We start from the raw sequence: 21439 nt of genomic DNA on the forward strand, positions 1-21439 counted from the left end.
TGATACAGTTAACCATTCAGTTTTACTGCATAAACTTCATGCATTTAATTTTTCCCCAAAATTCATTGACCTCATTAATTCATACCTTTTATCTCGTTCACAAAGTGTAAGAATTGACCAATATAGTTCTACCCCTTTACCATTATCAACTGGTGTTCCACAGGGTTCAATTATAGGTCCAATTCTTTTCAGTTTATACATTAATGATTTACCATCTTTGTGTAAAACCTGTGACACTTTGATGTATGCAGACGACACTGCTGTTTTGGCCTATGGAAAATCCACAGAGGAAGTTGCCTCAAAACTTACAGAGGCCATGTCACTGATCTCAACCTGGTTAGAGCAATTTTGTCTGCAATTGAATATATCCAAAACAGTAGCTATGTTCTTTTCAAAAAATAATATAAATATAAAACCTGAAATTGTAATATCTGGAGAAAGATTACAGGTCGTCACAGAATATAAATATTTAGGACTATATATAGACTCTAACCTAAATTTCAAAACTCACATAAAAAAAGTTAGTAATAGGATTAAGTTCAGTCTAGTGAACTTCAGATTCATTAGAGACTTCCTTTCAACAGAAGCTGCTAAATTATATTTCTTTTCTATGATTTTATCTCACATAACATATTGTTTAATAAGCTGGTCCAATACTCACTCTACAACAATAAAACCATTAAAAACATTATACAAACAATCATTAAAAATACTGGATAAAAAACCATACCACTACCACCACTGTAGTATTCTGAGGAAATATCAGTTACTTACTTGGGATAATCTAATTAAATACAAAAACATCTGTTTAATTTACAAAATCAGACATGGTCTAGCACCTCCTCCACTATGTGACTTTATACATTTTAGATCTAGTGAGATTAGGGTAACCAGAGGGGCAGTGAGGGAAGACTGCATTATCCCCGGAGAAAAACAGCTTTTGGTCAGTCTGTTTTCTCCGTAAGAGCAGCGCAGCAATGGAACACAGTGCCTGAAAACATCAGAGAGTCCTTGTCATTCTTTTCATTCAAAAAGAATGCAAACAAATGGCTGGTTGAGAGCCAATCTTGTAGTCACTAATGCTTTCTGTGTACACTTATACATTGTGTATTTATTTATTTTAATATGAATTGTATTTTTTAACCATAATGTGTTGTATTTAATTGTATTTTTGTGATTTTATACCTGTGGTTATTTTTAAGGTTGCCTTTTTTACACCCGGCTGGGGGACTACCGATGAAAATTAGCACTTTTGAGCTAACTCGGGTACATTTACATTGTTTCAATGTTGATTAATGTACACTGTCCCCTTTCAAAACAAAATAAAGATAAAGATAAAGATAAAGATAAAGGATGACGCCCCGGCCTGAGTCGGGCGGTGGGGGTATGTGGCAGCGGGGGCGTGGTCAAGCGCCCGTCCGGGAGAGAGAAGCGGTAAGGGCGCTCACACCTGGGCCAAATTATGACTAACACCTGTCTCTAATTGCAGTAGAGTGAGGAGAGCGGTGAAAAGCCAGCGGCCGCAGAGCAGAGGGGGTTCGACCAGAACAAGCCAACCCACTGCGCTTATGTTATTGTGTGTTGATTTTGTTATAATTATTTGTGAGACAGACATTAAAACCCTTACCTTTTTCCCTGGAACCTTCGTTTCCTGTCCTCCTTCCCGTGAGGGTTCTACAATATATATATATATATATATATATATATATATATATATATATATATATATATATATATATTACAGAAAAACAATTCAATAATTATCATCAAGAATAGGATTTTTGCATTATATCTTTATATACGTATCTGATATTGTGTCTATGAAATATTTCTATACTACAAACAGATATGGATTTTTTTATTAAAAAATGTAATCGTGACGTAATATAGCATTTTAAAATAGCACTTTAGCTTAGCGTAAAACTAAATGTGCACATGACAATTTACACAAGTTTTATTTCTGCTGCTGCAAACTTAAAAACCCCACCGAGTACACAACAACCATTTTCCTCTGCATACCCCTTTTCACTCATAACAGTGTAACAGCGCCCTCTGTCTGCTCGTATGAATGTAACACATCATACAAAGTGTTTCATCACTGTTCAAATGTTCCTTTAGATCACATCATTTATATGGATAAATGTTTTCCAACTAGAAAGACTAAATATTAAATGAAACAAATGACAATAAAATGCAAAGTAATCTCTTCAGTAATCATAAATCTGTATTCTGATTACCAACCGTTACTTATATTTTGTATTTTAAATATTTGATCCCGTTACATGTATTATGTTACTCCCCAACCCGACTATGCACCAAACTGTTAGCTTCATTTTATCCTGTTGTCCACGACCCTTTCAAGACAGTCCCGTGGCCCATTTTTGGGTCTCTTTTAACATATAGGTTTAATCAAAATGATTCAGTGACTCACTCATACCACTTAAAAAGTTCATTTGTCTCCACCTTGTGGCATCTCCAGGAATGGTCACGAAACAAAAGAGTAAATAAATCCGAATGAATGTTTGTGAACAGATCCGAAAGACTCAAGCCACGTGGATGACTCAAAATCCCCAATAATGAAAATACTGTACAAGCAGATAGTAAAAATACAACCAAAAATGTCAAACACCGCTTAAAATTGGTGCTTTTAGCTTATTCTTTGAAACTATATATTCCAAGAAAAAATGTTCAAGGACCTTTGATCATATCACGATTTTTTGGCCCTCATTAGTTTGCATCCCTGAAGTTAGTATCACGGCTACTTTTAGAATTGTGTCATGCTGTGCAAATGTTAAATTACATCAGATTAGATGAGCATTTGCCCCACTAATATCATCATACATGCAGGCCAGGCCATTTTCCTTCATGACAGAAAAGGCAACGGCCATAATTCATCCTTCACACCAGATGATATTCCTGCTGGTCGAAAAAGAGACCGCCCCAATCCTTAGTGTGCCACGAGCAGTGCTATTAATCATGGCTAATCTGTGCAGGATGCCTCCTTGTGGGATGGAAAATCGCCTCTGCAACCATGACTTTAATTACTAAAGCTAATGCTTCAGAGAGAAGACGTCCAAACAGTAGAGGAACAGGCTTGATCCTGAGTTATTTTCACAACAACAAAAATAATCCAATGGATAGAGCAGCTCTGGTCATACAAAGAGGTTATTTCTTTGAAGGAGATTGGCTGTGCTGAATTTGAATGACTCTGTATTGCTCTCGGTCTTTTTGTGTCTTTCTCAGCCGATCTCTCAATAACAAATTGGTAGTCTTAGGCCACATGCACACTAATAGGTTTTCGTTTGAAAACGCATTGATTTTGTTAAGTCTCCGCCTCTTTTCTAGATTGGAAAGATGTTTTCCTCTACCGAAAAATGAGACTTTTGAAAATGCTCTTCTTATTTTTTTTTGTTTAAACTTCTATTTAAACAGATTGTGGAATTGGCCTTAAATGCACAGCAGCATAGAACGTCATCTTTATTTGTAAGGGTCAGAGAGAGGGAGCAAAATGTTCAGTGACCACTTTAAGACGTTTAAAACATTACAGATATTACTGCATAATTGTCGGTAAAGCTGCTTTGAAATGATGTGTGTTGTGAAAAGTGCTGTACAACATTATTTTTTTTTAATTATGTGTTAAAAGTCGCTGCCGAGGCTTTACAGAATTCTCCAAAACAAGTTTAACCTCGTGCGACCCTGCGTCCACATGCGTGGACATTGCATTTTGGCCTCGCTATGCATATTAGTGAGCAGAATTAAATTAATTTAAACCAACTGAATACTGTCGACAACACTCTAGACTGTCATTTAAGGGGTTAACTTCACGTGACACAACAACGTGACGTCAATTTCTGTGAAGCACTTCTATGGGCGCAGTGCAAACAAAAGTGTGTCTGGTAAGAAACTTCTACGTTTTCTCTTTGAAATCTGTTTAGGTGTAAAGAGTAACGTCTTTACTTTCGTTTATTATGCCGATTTTAAAAACTCATAAATTTTTTGCACATCAGTGGACTGATAGACATTATGTCCACATATGTGGATTTTGGGGTCATTGTTCTTTCAAAAGTAGAAAAAAACGTTATTTTGGATAACTTTCAACATGAACACACCTTTAAGTCATTTTGCTATCACTGTACAATATGGTTGTTTTAAAAAAAAATCCTTATTTAAAAGAAAATAATGTGCATTTCGAACTGTTCTGAGACCAGTGCAGACAGACGGCACACTGGAGGTTAAGTCATTCCCTAAATAGGGAGCAAGGGAGCCTCCTATAGCTCTCTATAGCAGTTAAGTGCGTTCACTCCTAAAATCTGATCAAAAGTTCAGTTTCAGGCTGTTTGACACACATGACACACATAGATTCACAATTGATGCTGTTTATTTTAACATGGTTGGCTGTGATTGGATGATGCTGGACTAATGTCTGTATCTAATGTCTGACGTCTGTAACGTCTCCAAAACATAATAAACAATTTGATTAAAAAATCAGAATTTTTATAGCAAGTATTATTTAACATTTCACAGCTTAGTCCTGCAGTCCACATATGTGGACATCAATATTTAGGGAAACTATTTGCGCTAGATATTTATTTATGCTTGTTTTGAAAATGCACACATCAGTCAAACTCGGGTCTCTGGAGGTTTAAACGGCCACTTTGCCTGGGGAAACATTGCATTAACGCTTCCGACACACACAGCACAGTAACCACATTACACAACGAGGCACATTGATTTTTACTTGTGGTCAATTAACCAAATAAATCTGAGCACTTTCATAGCAAGATGTTTGCTTAACAGGATATCAGGCCTATAGGCCCTGATCCCACAACCACAATGTAACATTTGGAAAGCATTTTAAAAACATGAATTTGTTAGCTGTGGAATGTGTTGCGTTAGCATATGTGCAGCTAATCCAGTTCGTTTACGTAAATAACGCGTGATTGGGCGAACAGATGGATGTCGGCTTCACTTCCATCACTCTGGTAATGGACCTGAACTGAAATGTCAGATGCTAATCGCTACTGCGAGTCTTTACATAGCCCTTGTGAGCTGGTGCTGCTGCTGTCTACATAGGCAGCTACCTTCCAAGGCAGCATCGTAACTGAAATTGAATCGTAACACTGTACATAAGCAGCATCTCTGTGAATTGTTCACAATAAGACGGTAAACCCTGTTTTGGATTAAACTGTTCTCTCAGCCCGGCCAAGCTGGTGCTCAGCTGGTTTACCTGCTCAACAAGCTGCTCTCACAGTCTGACCAGCTAAAAAGTGCCCAAAAAACATGTAAACAATGTTCACTCTGTTGCAAACCCATTATTAACATTTGTTCCACATCAGTTGAAACGTTTCCCCTGCTTAGTTAGCCTGGATTGGAGTAAACGTTCAACACAACTTTGCGACCAGCGTCGTCTAGGGCTGGTGACGTAAACACTCAAGTTAAACTGTGCAAGAAAAAGTTTTCTTCTTAATATATTCATAGAGTTACTGTAGGCCAGGAAGCCTCATGAACCTGTTTATGGTGACCAGATGTTGTGAACGGCTGATAAGCTGCTCCAGGGTGTTTTTATAATGCTGATGTTAAGAGCTGCATCCACTACAGCTGTTGAGGAAACACTGTCAGCTGTTTTCTAAGACACAAAAAAGGGAAAAGCTCTGTTAAATGGCATTTTGTGTGTGTGGTGTACATTTCTGAGTTCAGTATATGCATATAAATGTGTGTGTGTGTGATATTCAGAGCAAACTGCACTGTGTCTGAACTCTTATAGCTGTTGATATGCAACAATAGATTACACTAAGCTTGCTTGCATGTAAAGTTTAAATGGCCTGTTGAATGACAAACTTGCAGGGAAAGAGATATTGCGAATTACTTCGGGTCAGAAATAGGAGTGAATTTTACATCTACATGTCATCTATTCCAAAAGCCCAACTGTCCCACCTCCAGAAGAACACATATCAACCTTAGAAAGCTATATTAGTGAGCAGTAGCCAGGGTAATCTGGCATACCGGACATTTTCCCGGTGGGCCGACACACTTTGGGGCCGATCAGGGGTGGACTGGCCATCGGGAGAAACTAGCGGGCCAGTGGGTGAAACAGACAGAAAGGGCCGCTATAAGCTAAAATGAGCCACCGCGTTATGCAAAACGGACCACAAAACGGCACTGCAACATGCGGGCCAGTTGCTATGTAAAAATTCCAGGCTGATTTCTCTTCCCAGTCCAGCCTGGGTGGAGGGCGGGGCCGGTTCGTGATGCTTAACACCCGGCCCCTTATCAGTCTAATCAAGCCTCTAGGAGGGATAAGAGCGACCGGAGAAGGCAGTACGACAGAGAGAGAGATTTACGGGCAGCTGCCCGACACCTGTGTGTGTTTGTGTCTTTTGGTTCAGTTCTTCATAAAAATATTATTTATATTGTCAAGCCGGTTCTCGCCTCCTCCTTTCCATTAATACCTTTAAACTGGTGGCAAAACCCAGGAAGGAGCCGCTACCATCCACCCCAATGAGCCACCAGAGGACGGAGAAGACCGATCGTCTGGAAGCAGAGGAATGGCCGCCGACCGCAAGGGGAGGAGGGGATCCCAACCAACCGCTTGGAGCAGTTACTGCTGCTAGGGGCGGGGGAGACCCCTACCATCCACCAAAAATGCGGCGGGCCGTTCCATAAGCCAGGGGTAGGAGGACTACCTCCGATACGCCCGGGGAGAGCGACCATCCATTAGAGGGTGGAGGAGTGGCCGAGGATCAAGCTACGGCGTATCGGAGAACCTGCGAGTAAGATTTGTTTTCGCTCTCTCTCTCTCTCTCTCTCTCTCTCCCACTGCTCCTCCATGTTGGCCTTTCCCTCTCTTTTAAATGTTACTGTGTTTTTTTGGCGGCACTTCACTGTTACAGTGAGTACCCACTGTTTATAATGTATTATTGTTGTTTCCCTCCCCCTGTCTCCTCCCAGATTCAGGAAGGCCGGGATGACCTGCCGACAGACAGGGCCGGAAGGGCACAAAATGTAGTGAGGAAAAGAGATGGGGGGGGGTGTATGTCTTGCCTGGGGCTCCCTGACCTGAGAGAATGAGGGAGGAATGTGGCAGGGTGGAGGGCGGGGCCGAGTCGTGATGCTGCACGCCCGGCCCCTTATCAGGCTAATCAAGCCTCCGAGAGGGATAAAGGCTGAACGGAGACGGCGGTGCGACAGAGAGAGAGATTTACGGGCAGCTGCCCCAAACCTGTGTGTGTTAGTGTCTTTTGGTACAGTTCTGTGCTATGAGGGGTGGGTGAAACACCAATTGCAGTGTTGCCATATCTCATAAGAGAAACAAGCAACATGGTTTGGAAAAACAAGCATGTTGGAAACAACCGAGAAATGTACTTTTACATCTAATAATGTTTGTTGACTGCTTAGTGTCTATGAGAATAAGAGTCATACCTTTTCTTATAAGCCAAGCTGAATGATATCTTACGATATGACTTATTGCAAGTTGTCACAACAGTAGTTGCGATGACATCACAAGTATAGCCAAACCTGTACACGCACATATGGAGTTGCGATCTCTGGCCCAGAAAATAACACATGCTCTCACCTAAGAAATACACTTGAAAATCCTGTTCAGTTTAGTTTTGTGAGCCGCAGGCAAGACACAGAGAACTATTAAAAGTCCAGAGTGATAATTTGGTGACTGTTGCTGTCCAAAGACTCTTCAAAACTAATTAAGAGTGGCACGGGAGTATTGAAAAGCTTAATGAAAGCAACAGGGGAGTTGGCAGGCAAAGGCATGGATGACATTGTTCAGGTCATTCATGGAATTTAAAGGCACCATAGGCGCTATACCGCTGTGAATGCTTCTCAGATACATGATTCGGTCCAAAATCTAAAGCGGCATGGCATTTGATATTTCTCTTTTAACCAGACTGGTCGTGTGTGAAAGCATGCATGTTAAAGGACACCTGCTGGTTAATTGCATAAATGGAAGTTATACCATTTTATACATATCTTAAGTGGCTCGGCAGAAAAGACTTTTAAATTGTAGCCCTATACACAAGGCCTTGAGTTCCTCAGGAGGTTCTTGTCTCTAATATCTCAGTAATAGGCATGTGATTAAGTGCACAGTGTGAAAGCATTCATATATGTCTTGCGCTCTCGATGTGGCTGCAGTATTTCAGAAAAGTATGGTTATGATGTAATTTTTGAGATTTAGCCACTGCTTAGAAAATTTTACATTTTATGTTACTACATTTGGCAGTGTACCATTTTATGTATGACCATCGTACGATTTTTTCCATTTTATGTATGTACATCGTACGATTTTTTCCATTTTATGTATGCACATCGTATGATTTTACCATTTTATGAATGCACATAGTACGATTTTACCATTTTATGAATGCACATCGTACGATTTTACCATTTTATGTATGCACATCGTACGATTTTACCATTTTATGTATGCACATCGTACGATTTTACCATTTTATGAATGCACATAGTACGATTTTACCATTTTATGAATGCACATAGTACGATTTTACCATTTTATGAATGCACATAGTACGATTTTACCATTTTATGTATGCACATCGTACGATTTTACCATTTTATGTATGCACATCGTACGATTTTACCATTTTATGTATGCACATCGTACGATTTTACCATTTTATGTATGGACATCTTACGATTTTACCATTTTGTGTATGCACATCATAGGATTTTACCATTTTATGTATGCATATCGTACGATTTTACCATTTTATGTATGCATATCGTATGATTTTACCATTTTTTGTATGCACATCATACGATTTTACCATTTTGTGTATGGACATCTTACGATTTTACCATTTTATGTATGCACATCGTACGATTTTACCATTTTGTGTATGGACATCTTACGATTTTACCATTTTATGTATGCACATCGTACGATTTTACCATTTTGTGTATGGACATCTTACGATTTTACCATTTTGTGTATGCACATCGTAGGATTTTACCATTTTGTGTATGCACATCTTACGATTTTACCATTTTATGTATGCACATCTTACGATTTTACCATTTTATTTATGCATATCGTACGATTTTACCATTTTATGTATGCACATCTTATGATTTTACCATTTTATGTATGCACATCGTACGATTTTACCATTTTATGTATGCACATCGTAGGATTTTACCATTTTATGTATGCACATCTTACGATTTAACCATTTTATTTATGCATATCGTACGATTTTACCATTTAATGTATGCACATCTTACGATTTTACCATTTTATGTATGCACATCATACGATTTTACCATTTTATGTGTGCACATCGTACGATTTTACCATTTTATGTATGCACATCGTACGATTTTACCATTTTATGTATGCACATCGTACGATTTTACCATTTTATGTATGCACATCGTACGATTTTACCATTTTCATTCCACACATTTCTTATAAACGAACAATATTAGCTAACTTATTAGAGAAGCATAAAATACCTACCTAATAACCTAAACCTAAAATACCTAAAATAAATAGTGATATTTACTATTTAACTATTAAAAAGAATACTTTTTGTGGAAAATGAATAGCACCACAGATGCCAAGTTATGTGAGTTTTTCCGAATTTTAGACACATTTAGTAATCGTAACTTTTCGTATAACCTCTTTGAACAGAATTGTTTTTGTTTTTATAAAATAATAAGATTTTTTTTTTAAATATTCTGAAAATTATGTTTTTATTAAAATAATTTTAAGATTATTTTACTGTATTTTTTATTATTATTATTTATATTATTACAAAATGTTCAATGTTTTACTGTTATTTTGGACATAAAAGTGATGTTTTAATGTGGTTTAATTGGTATAATGACATAATTATAATTAACAGTTTTTCATGATCTGTTTAATAAACTTTAATAAACTGTTTAATTCACATTTTAATTGTATTGCACATAAATAATATATTTTTTTAAATATTTGTAACCCAAATAATGTATTTAAAATTAATTACTTTCATTGAAAGTCACTGTAATCTGATTACAGTAATTTAAAATGTAATGTGTTACACTACATTTTGTGCATAAAAGTAACCAGATTACAGTAACTAATGTACTTAATAATCCAATTACACCCAACACTGATTATAACAATGTGCCAAATATAAGTACAGATATATGTGATTTATATCTATGAATAATGTCAGTTAAACATGATACACACACATGTTTGACCACACAGTGGATTTATGTTAACATGCCAAATTGCTACAAACCATTTAAACAATCATCCTATGTAACGGTTTAATCAGTGTCTGGGGGTCCGAAGAAGTTGTACTCGGAACCGTCATAGGAGGCAGGGGCGAGGAGCCTAACCCCCTGCAGGACGGGACTCAACTGGTGGTGGTGGGGTGGTGGAGGTTGCCGTGTTAGCACACTGAAACAGCAATGTGATAGATTGTGAGCAGACTTATAAAGCAACGGCTTACATGTGATTGGCTTGGAATTACCCAGCTAATGAAGTGATGATGTACAGCTGCTAGTCTTCCCGCTAGAGCTATGCTGCGCTTACATTTATCAGCAGTCTATCAGATCTGTATGAATTGTGAGGTGTCTATTTTCAGGAGGATTTACACTAGTTCTCTACATTGCTGAATCACATCAGAGAGGGAATTCAACTGCAAAAGGATGTTCAGAATTAATCAATGATATCTGAGCATGGCTGATGTTATGAGAGCGGCGGTCAATCTTCGCGCACGTTCATACAAAGTACGCGTGCGCTCACGCGCGGTCTGTCAATCAAACATGCACTCTCACAATGTCACTTCAACATGGTGCAAATCTGTCCAAACTCTTGAATAGCTCATCAGAGATATGTACTCATCATGACAACAATAAAAAATACAGTTTTTCCTGCAGTGATGGCATTAAGACGCCTTCATGCAACTGATTTTTAGTGATCTACTTTGGTGCAGAAGGTTAAGGGGGTGACCATCGTTTACTCACCCTCATGCCATCCCAGATGTCTATGACTTTCTTTCTTCTGCAGAACACAAATAAAGATTTGAAGAATATCTCAGATAATATCCATGATAGGTGTGGGTGAGAAACAGATCAATATTTAAGACCATTTTTTACAGTAAACCTCCACTTTCACTGACATTTGGAGATTTATAGTAAAAAAAAGCCAAGGACGTAACAATTGATCTGTCTCTCATCCATTGAGCTGAGTTATTTTTTCTATAAAGAATAAAGAGAATTATACACATCTGGGATGGCATGAAGGTGAGTAAACGATGAGAGAATTTTCATTCCATCTAACGTATAAAAATGTTTACTTATAATTATATACAGTATATATATACATATATAGAAATTAAGAGTGCGGCCCTCAAGGGTACAGGGATCCAGCTTTGTGGCCCCTGACCTTTCCGAAGTTGAGTAGCCCTGTTTTAAATCAACTCTGCTTACTGTCATTCCCAGCGTTACCTCTCAACTGTGGTAAAATCACTGTTATGCACTTCTTTCATGGCTTATTGCTTTATCAAACAACTTCTACAAACCATATGGACCTGGCATTTACTCTAGGATTATCTTACCTTAACTAAGAGAGCCCATAACAGACATAATACTCTTTTTTTTTATCATTATTGCGATGTGAAATTGCTCCACTACAGTGGCTCTGTTTCTAAGGCTCTGACCAGTCCCTCCAGAGGGTTTATGGGAGTATTAAGTAATAAGACACTGATGTGTGACGGATTGAAACTGTCACGTGATCTAATAGATCGATGGATTATATTCCAGCCACGTGGAAGATGATGGCAAACATCATTTGATTTGTCATGTATTCTCTAGCTGCTCCCTGAAAACCAGGAGTCTGTGCTTGAGTTGAATGGATGTTGTGAGGGCTCTGAAAGGACATTTGGTGTTTATATGTAATGAGCAGAGTTTCCTATATGTTATAGTTGTAAATCCTTGGTGAATTCTTTGATCTAGAAGCAAATTAATGCTGAATTAGATGTAGCTTTCCATGGAAAATCCCCAATCTGTGTGAGACTGTAGTTGGATCAGTGCCTGAGGAGCTGGTCTCCTGTGTTTACCTGCAGTTTTCCTAATTTAGGAAGGCAACATAACAATGGATTTAGTAGCTTAGACTAGTGTTTCTTCCACTCCGAGCAATTTCATGTCCCAGTGGTTGATTTTTATTCAATGAACAGATTGAAACTTTTTTCTTTTTGGAATATGAAGGTCTCATTAAAACTCAAATAGGAACTTTTTTTTTTTTGTTTGTTTTGTTTGTTTTTACAGGCCTTTATCATTTATTTTTGGTACTTTTCAAATGCCTTTCGTGAATAGATGTTATTATTTCAGCCTTGTCCCAGACTCAGACTTTTAATGTGACACTATGAAAATCCATGTTTGAAACTATAATCATCTAAATAAAGATTTAAATAAAGATAAACCTTATAATACAATAAATTACACCAAACCAGTTACACCGTTAGTGCCAGTGAAGAGCACGATTGAGATAAAATATGAGACAAGTGATGTTTGAAAATGACAGCCTATAAAAAACTCTGTTCACAAGTGATATTTACCTTGTTTTTACTTTTTTTTCTTGTATCAAGCTGTAATTTTGCCAAATTATGCAAAAAGTGTGAAAATATTTAATTGTGTTTAGAATGCATAAAATGTTACCTATAAAATTATCTTTAGCAAAACAAACAATACAGAATTTATAAAAAAATATATATATATATATATATATATATATATATATATATATGTGTGTGTGTGTGTGTGTGCTTGAAATGACACTGTGGTGGTAGACAAATTAAATAAACTGTAAATAAATAAATCTAGATTGAGCTTGTAGTCCACTCAGAGGCCGAGCTATTCAATGAAACAATGGGGGCATTACATGAACTGAACATTAGACTAAATGTCTATGGACGAGTACATCTGTGAGGGCTGAAATGCATTAGAGCATCACCTATATTTCAGATCGGCATATTGTGAAAATAAAAATATTTTTCCAAGCACTTGCTGCCATCTAGTGAAATTAAATAAGACTTTTTAAAAGGAGAATCAGGAGTAAACAGAATCAGAATTATATGCTTGCAAAGTTAGGACAACAAAACTCTTCAATATTAGATTGTATACATATACTATATTATTTATGAATAATTGTAAATATTAAAAAAGTTATTTTTTGACACTGATATGTATGTATTCTGGGCCATTTTGTCTACATTCTTACACACCAAAAATAAATCTAGATGAAAAATGGACAGAGTGCATGTCTCTTGAGACGCATCTTTAAAATGGAAGTTCTAGCAGACTTGAGTGAAATTTAAGATTACATTATTTTGATGAATATAAAATGGAAAAGTAATGTTTCTCTTTGGCGTAGGCCCCGTCTGGCGGTCTGAAGAAGTTGTACTCGGAACCGTCTTATCCTGCCGGAGATAGGAAGCAGGGGCGAGGAGCCTACCCCCGTGCAGGACGGGACTCAACAGGTGGTGGTGGGGTGGTGGAGGGTGCCATGTTAGCACACTGAAACAGCAATGTGATAGATTGTGAGCAGACTTATAAAGAAATGGCTTACATGTGATTGGCTAGGATTTACCCAGCTAATGGTGCGATGATGTACAGCTGCTAGTCTTCCTGTTAGAACTACGCCACGCTTACATTTCTTTTACATTTGATACTGCATCTTAAAAATGTGGCACACCTGTGTGCAAAACTGAAAATACAGCGAGACGCAGCGGTCAAAAATGTCTGTCAATGCTTACATTGGAAAGTAAGTCAAAAATAGTGCAGATTGTGTTCCGAGTTATCATCTCGATATGTGTTACAAGCTTGAAAAAATTATTGTTGATTTTTGTGCGCAGACGACAGGTGCCAATTCACAGTATAGCCTACAAGCACCATTTAGTTGAGATCTGTGTATGGATTTATTGAAGTCGCTGAGAAGATTTGCTTAAAGCTGTAAGTAGCTCCAAACAGTGTTGGCTCCTGTTCCTCCATCATGCCCACCACAGATGTCACTAAGCGTTGGTTCCCACTGATATCACACTGCCTTAAAACACGTTTGTATGCCAGCGGATGTCATCCTGCTTGTCTGGTCCAATCCCGTTACAGTTCAGAGAGCAGCGGGTGACCAGAGCTGTCCAAACTGACCGTGCCACATTCCCTGACCGATGCTCTTCATTACGGGCATCACAGAGGCAGAGCACTGCACGGTCACTCTTGTAATTTACCACTTTTATCTCTCTCTCTTTCCATCCCTTTGAGCATTTGGGCTCAAGCATGTCTTGCCATCTGCTCGTCATTCACTGTGATTTTACCCCCCGCTGGAAAAAAAGATACACATGAGTGCCTAGCCTGTGAGAATTGTGTGCTGTTCGTGTGTGTGTGTGTGTGTGTGTGTGTGTATTCACAGGACCGAGTGTGTTGTGTGTTTTCATGTCTGTTAATTGAGTAAGAGCTTTCACTTTTAAATTCTAGTTAAGGAAAGTTGTAATTACGTCTCAGAGTGTGAGCATGTGTCCTCATCCGCCACTAATTATCCTTCCAGCATCAGAGAAGCTTTGAAGATGTGTGAATGTGTGTATGTTTGTCTGAGAGTTTCTGTGGCAGTTTGAAGAACTGATTTTAGCTATTATGAGTATTTATGACTTATGACCAAAATGAGAGTATATATTCATAAAGTGTAAAATGAATTCCTGGGGCCAAATATTTCCACTTAATAATAATAATAATAATAGTAATAAAGTAAATTTTTGTTTTGCTCATGATATGTAACATTTTGTTGAATTTGGCATACAGTATTTGACTGAATCTCCAGGTCCAGGTCACATTTTGCTCCTAAAATCAACAGGAAAAAAACGAAATTATATTTAGCATAAATAAAATGTAGCATATTTTCAGGATGATTTTAATTTTTTGCGTTGTGACATTTTTTATCATAAGTACTTTTACCACAAATTCTTATAACTGTAATGCGTCCAAATGCTTTAGTTTTAGTTTTTCGGGTCATTCAATGAATGATTTACTATAATGATGATAGTAGTACATGAAATACCACCATGATGAATTCATATTTTACTATTTAAATTATATATATATAAGCAATATGACATGAGTAAGAGTGCGATATGTCCCTTAATCAGCACTGCTGTGATTCGGCCGCAGGGCCATAGGTTATCACAACAGTGCTGATTTAGGGCCATATAACATGATTGTGAGTGTGATATTGCTTATATACAGTTAAACAGTTCAATGGACCTGGACATTTAAAAAAATAAAATAAAAACGAGTACAGTCACAAAAAGCAGATTTGTGCATGGAACTATTTTCTTACGTGACGGATAGATAGTATGACCCCAAGCATACCTCCAAAGTTGTGGCAAAATGGCTTAAGGACAACAAAGTCAAGTATTGGAGTGGCCATCACAAAGCCCTGACCTCAATCTGATAGAAAATTTGTGAGCATAACTGAAAAGGAAGACTACAAACCTGACTCTAAATTCCAGCAACTTATTGTGAGAAGCTTGTGGAAGGCTACCCAAAACGTTTGGCCCAAGTTAAACAATTCAAAGGCAATGCTACCAAATACTAACAAAGTGTATGTAAACTTCTGACCCACTGGGAATGTGATGAAAGGAATAAAAGCTGAAATAAATAATTCTCTACTATTATTCTGACATTTCACATTCTTAAAATAAAGTATTCTCTCTCTCTCTCTCTCTCTCTCTCTCTCTCTCTCTCTCTCTCTCTCTCTCTCTCTCTCTCTCTCTGTGATGTGTGTTGTGTACAGATGTATATTCAGACCACCACCCTCACCATCTCTCTCAGCCTTAGCGCATCTGTATCTCTCGGGATGCTCTACATGCCCAAAGTCTACGTTATCATCTTCCACCCGGAGCAGAACGTGCCCAAACGCAAGCGAAGCTTCAAAGCGATTGTCACTGCCGCCACCATGTCAGGCAAACTGGTTCAAAAAGGAAGCGACCGCCCAACGGGGAAGTAAAGACTGAGCTGTGTGAGAGCATGGAGACCAACAGTGAGTATGAACACCACTGAAACACTCATAGAGAGGGCAACAGTAGGATTCTTGAAGCAGAAAATCCATTCAGAATCTCTCGAGAGTCATTGTTTTAGTGATGATGTAAAAAGAAACCCTCAAGACAGACCAACAAAAGGTTGTTAAGTGATGGCTTAAAAAAATAGATACAGCTTATTGCATGACTACTTGCTGAATAAATAAATGGACATGAAACATTTTAGTTTAAATGAACTTACTTGTAGAGATTGCACAGTGATACGAGAAGTAGGAAAGATGACTCGCAATACCCAGATGACCGGTCCAATATGCCTTAATCCCCGGAGGTGCAGTTGTTACTTGAAATGTCAGACCACTAGCTAATGCTTTTGACCAATCAGAATCAAGTATTCCAGAGATCCATGTAAAAACATTGATTAACAACCTCTGAGCTCATGGTATGTCTGTCTTTAAAGGTTTATAAGTCATTGTTAAAAATCAATTCCCTTATGGAGATAATTAAAGGGGTTGTTGCTTGCTAAAGCAGACTGTTGCTCTCTATTGAAATCAGTAGATTTGCTGCACTATATAGCTTAAACTCTAGTGTGTAGGTGGCCATAGAATGGTAGAACAGACTTAAATAAGTGTAACTCTTGTTTTGTAAGCCCAATAGTTACTCAAAAAATGTAGCAAGCTAAGCTACAAACTACTGAACAGAAAAATGAGTTAAGCTAAGCTAAATGCTACACTTCAGAGAAAGTATTTACACTACAAGCCACATGCCAAAATTATCTTGCTACATTTAAGCTACTTCATATTTTTTTCAACCGCAGATGCACTGAGCATAGGCAAAACATATTCACATTTTCAAGCTGCAAACGTGTTGAACATAATGAAGTTCTTCAACACTGGCAAACGATAGGATGCATTTGCAGGTTTCATTTCCATTGATTATAGATCCACTGCAACCAGCGTTATCTTTATTTTTCCATGTAATAAAATCCTCTGTGAGCTTATTGGCAAGTGAGAGTGCTCACAAATGAGCTATCTGTTTTCTGAGGCATTCAGATTGAATCGCAAACCGATTTAACACCTATCACATGTGACTAATTCATTTTAAGGAACCGACTCAGGTGAGCGATTCATTTGTGATAGGACATCTTTCATTTTGATTCAGATCTGGCGATTGGGTACAAGGCACGATGTAGCGATGTAAATTTTCTCAATGCTACGCCACTACCTAGTCAAAAATATGCTTCACTACTGAAAAGCTACTTGATTTAAAAACTATCAAAGATACCACCTCACTACTCAGAAATGTAGTTAAGCTAATAGCTTCACTATTTGTAGCAAAGCTACTGCCCATCACTGGATGTTTGTCAGAGGTAGATAGTCAAAGTTAAATGTGACATTAATGTTGCTAATCTAAAAAGTGTAACCAACTAGCATACCTGCATCACAGTCATTTGCCAGCTCGCTAAATTCTTGGGCTGTTTTGATTTTTATATGTTTTTGTTCTCCAATGGAGGATTATAAAGTGTTGAAAATGTAATGACAGAAGTGAAGGGAAGGCTTTGAAGGGAAATAAGCCCTGATAAGTATTTAAGGCAATTACTTTGTTCTGTGCTGCGGGTGCTCATTTGCTGTCTGAAACATTGAAACACACTCATAATGAATGAATATAGAGACCACACAAACTTTTCCTGTCAAAATAATATAATCACACTATTTGTTTTACTCACAGACAAAAATATAGAGTGTAATATCTAAGTATATGTCTTTGACTATTATGTTAGTGTTGCTTATATGCTGCATTTCCGCTTATAACTTAATGAAAAATAAACGGAAATAAATGATCACAAAGTATTTCTTAGAGGAGGTGATTATCTTTAAAATGAGCCCACACACAATGTAATCAGATGTACAGATCATTAGATAATCCACATGAAGCACAATGTTTCAAATGGCCACCGGGAGATGGCGCCACATACACGACACAGACTCAATGATGACTCAAATGGCTCAGAGTGAAACTCATTCTGTGAAATATCATCACTAAAATCATGCCTCCATGCTATGCATACCTTTCGACATTATTGTTTTTGCATGTGAAATTAGTTCTTATGTACAATTATTATGTTATATATGTTTGAAGAGGCATTTTTGGACACATTTTGGATAATTTTAGTTTTAATGCTATAACTTTTGATTCCTTTGTCGTATCAACACAATTTTTCTCAGATACAGTTGACATGATTGGGAACACAAAAAAATCTTCTCTATATTTACACCCAGAGATATATAATGTAGAGTGTGTGTGTGTGTGTGTGTGTGTGTGTGTGTGTGTGTGTGTGTGTGTGTGTGTGTGTGTGTGTGATTTTTCTGCAGTTACATAGGCTGAACATCTCAGAATGTATCATAATCTATATCATAAAAACTTTACAATGATACCAAACACTCAACCCTTTTGTGTTGAGTTATAAGCCTTTAGTTTTGCCACTGAAACAGAAGATCTTTAAAAACACCTTCAGAGCTTAAAGGGTTAACTGTATTTCTTTAATCCATTTTATGTTTTATTTATGCATTTTATATTTATGTATTTTAGGTAAGATGGTGTAAAAGAAAAAAATGTCCTGAAACACCACCCATAAAATTGTCAAAGAGACTTTTACTGACCCCAAAATAATGAAGGAGACCGCCTAAAAGGGGCTTGCCTAAAATACTTGACATACGCAGGTAATGCACAAGCAGTCAAGTGAGAGTAAACTCAATTCTTTAATGTGTTTCCCCTCCAGCAGCTTCCTCCACCAAGACGACATATGTCAGCTACAGCAATCACGCCATCTGAAGAGGGCCACTCTCTGTGGGCGGAGACAGGTGCGGGGCCCTGTCCAAACCAGGATGGCTGTCTTTGTCATGCTGACAGGCAAATGGACCACCCACGGGCATCCAAGCATGAGATATTTTGTATCGTTCAGCATCAAACTAAAATCTAAAGCATCCTGAAAGGCAGAAAATTGCACAAACGTGACTTACCAGTGATGCTTCTATCCTGCATTTAGAGAGCTAATCCTGCCATGAACAAACACAAACATGCACACACACACTGATGCGACGAAAATGTTGCAGGCTTGCGGTCATGCGGAAAAAAAATACATACTTTCCACAAAAAAATGGTGTAAGCATTATGCTGATGGGAGCACATTCACAGTAAACTTTGGAAATGTGGATGTTAAAAGAGAAAATATATGAAAACTACCAGAGTCAAACTATGTTTGTTGTTATTCTACTTGTATTTTTGTGGTCGTGCAGATTTTTTCATTCTTGTCCCACTTTGTCGGAAGCCTGCATTCTGAGATGTGACTTGTATTGGCTGAATGAACCGTACCCGGGGGTTGTGAAGCTGTAAAATGCCATGGTTGAAGCATGCTAGTTTTTATACCAAAAAAAATGGAAGATTTATTTATAATAAAGGAATGTTTTGCAAATGTGTAGCGTTGTTAGATGTGTATTTGACAGTGAGATTTACTTCTTACTCCCATTTTCATTGAATCACTACCACTTTTCTGCCGCATTCGCTCTTTACTGAATGCATTTAGTTACAAAACCACCAATTCATCCACCCAAAAAAGTAGTCCCACTGTTACAAGTACGAATTTGACTTCCCTCAGTTCCCCAAAGACTCCCATTTTTTGAACATTATGTTTTTGCAAAAGCTTAATTCTTCCATATATAAATGTGTGATATTTGAGACTATTTGAAAATATAGAGTGTCTAAATTGTCCATTTATTGGTGGGACTACAATTCCTGGCGGATGAACCATTGATGACAATTCCTGTGTGTGGATTTTTCTCCATGTCCATTCTCCACGGTCCCTTTTGCCTTACACATCATGTGAATGCCACCAGGTTTATTGGCTTTACATTGTCATGACAGTCATGGCAGTGGTGGCTCAGTGGTTGAGGCTCAGGGTTACTGACCAGAAGGTTGGGGGTTCAAGCCCCAGCACCACCAAGATGCCACTGTTGGGCCCTTGAGTAAGGCCCTTAACTCCAGGTTGCTCTGGGGGATTGGCCCTGTAATAAGTGCACTGTAAGTCACTTTGGATAAAAAAGCGTCTGCCAAATGCATAAATATAAATGTAAATGACAGGAGTTGACAAATTGGATATAACTTGCATAAACACTAGTCTCATGTTAACATATACAGTGGCCCCAAAAACTATTTGGACACCTTAGCCACACTTATTATAGCCTTAAAAATGCACTTGATGTTCTTTATGATTTGCTGTCTATTTGACAGAGCTCTGGAAGTTGTAAAACTGAGATTTTAGGTTTCTCAATGTAACGTCACTGTACATCAGTCAATATTTATTTTCCAGAAACAGCATGAACGGGCCGATCTCGGAACACATATACATGTAGCCAGGTGTCAGGTGGGTTAAACGGCATAATGGTGATCTTCTAGGTGAAACAACCTTTGAAATCGAGTCCTGACTGACAGCATAGCGCCCAGTGCGCGACCACCTCCCGTTTCCGCAGTCAGCTGTGGGAGTTGTGGAATGAGATTGCAGGTGTTTAGAGAGTGTAATGCCACTTTGCTCAAAGTGGTCGGTTTGCCCTCGTGGTGTAGACCAGAGCCCTGGGCCACTTTTGGAAAAGGATGTTACACTTATCCTCACTATCTGACCATGCTAATTCAATTTCTTTGCCCCCTGCACCACAGAGATTCCTAGACTATCCAATTCCCAGTCTCTGTCCCTTTATGTCTTTCTCACTATAATTTAGAAATGTCATTCAGGAAGTACACAAGAATAGAGTCTTCCCAGGAAAAGATCAGCATCAGCAACCTTCTCTGTTTAACCTGCTCCTATACATTTGTCCATAGGCGATAGCTTATAAACCTTCTGTGAGCTCTGATGTGGTTAATTGATGGTATATGCTTCTTTTGAAATCATCAATCTGCATTATTTCAACTCTAATTAGAGAAATCTCATTTATTAGCAGAATTCCTGGTGAGAGACTACACTATACATGACACGAAGAGAAAAACGCTGCACCAATCAGAGAATCGTGGCCAACAATGTGCAGCAAAAGAGCTCTGCAGCAACAACCCATGCAATCGTGCCGGTCTCCCTACACTCATAATCTACTTATATAGTTACACATCTCAGAATATTTTGCAAATAAATTTAAATATAGTGTTTATATGCTTATAATCAACAAATTTAAATCAATAGTTTTGTATTTTTTATTTTGATCGCGTCATGTTCTGTATGATATTTATGATTCACCTCAAAGTTGATTGGTTTGGTTTGTGCTGCAGAACTGTTTTAAGAAGATGTGAATTTTTTTAAATTCCTATGAAAAATAATAATGGGAAAAATACTTCCGGAACCAAGATGG

General features: G+C 37.9%; 1 pseudogene; it reads left to right on the forward strand.

The window, feature by feature from the left end:
- Positions 1-19513, forward strand: part of LOC127637646 (metabotropic glutamate receptor 8-like) — a 249579-nt pseudogene extending 230066 nt beyond the window's left edge.
- Positions 19514-21439: the final 1926 nt, after the last annotated feature.

Source organism: Xyrauchen texanus, chromosome 45 (genome assembly GCF_025860055.1).
Source record: "Xyrauchen texanus isolate HMW12.3.18 chromosome 45, RBS_HiC_50CHRs, whole genome shotgun sequence".
NCBI lineage: Eukaryota > Metazoa > Chordata > Actinopteri > Cypriniformes > Catostomidae > Xyrauchen > Xyrauchen texanus.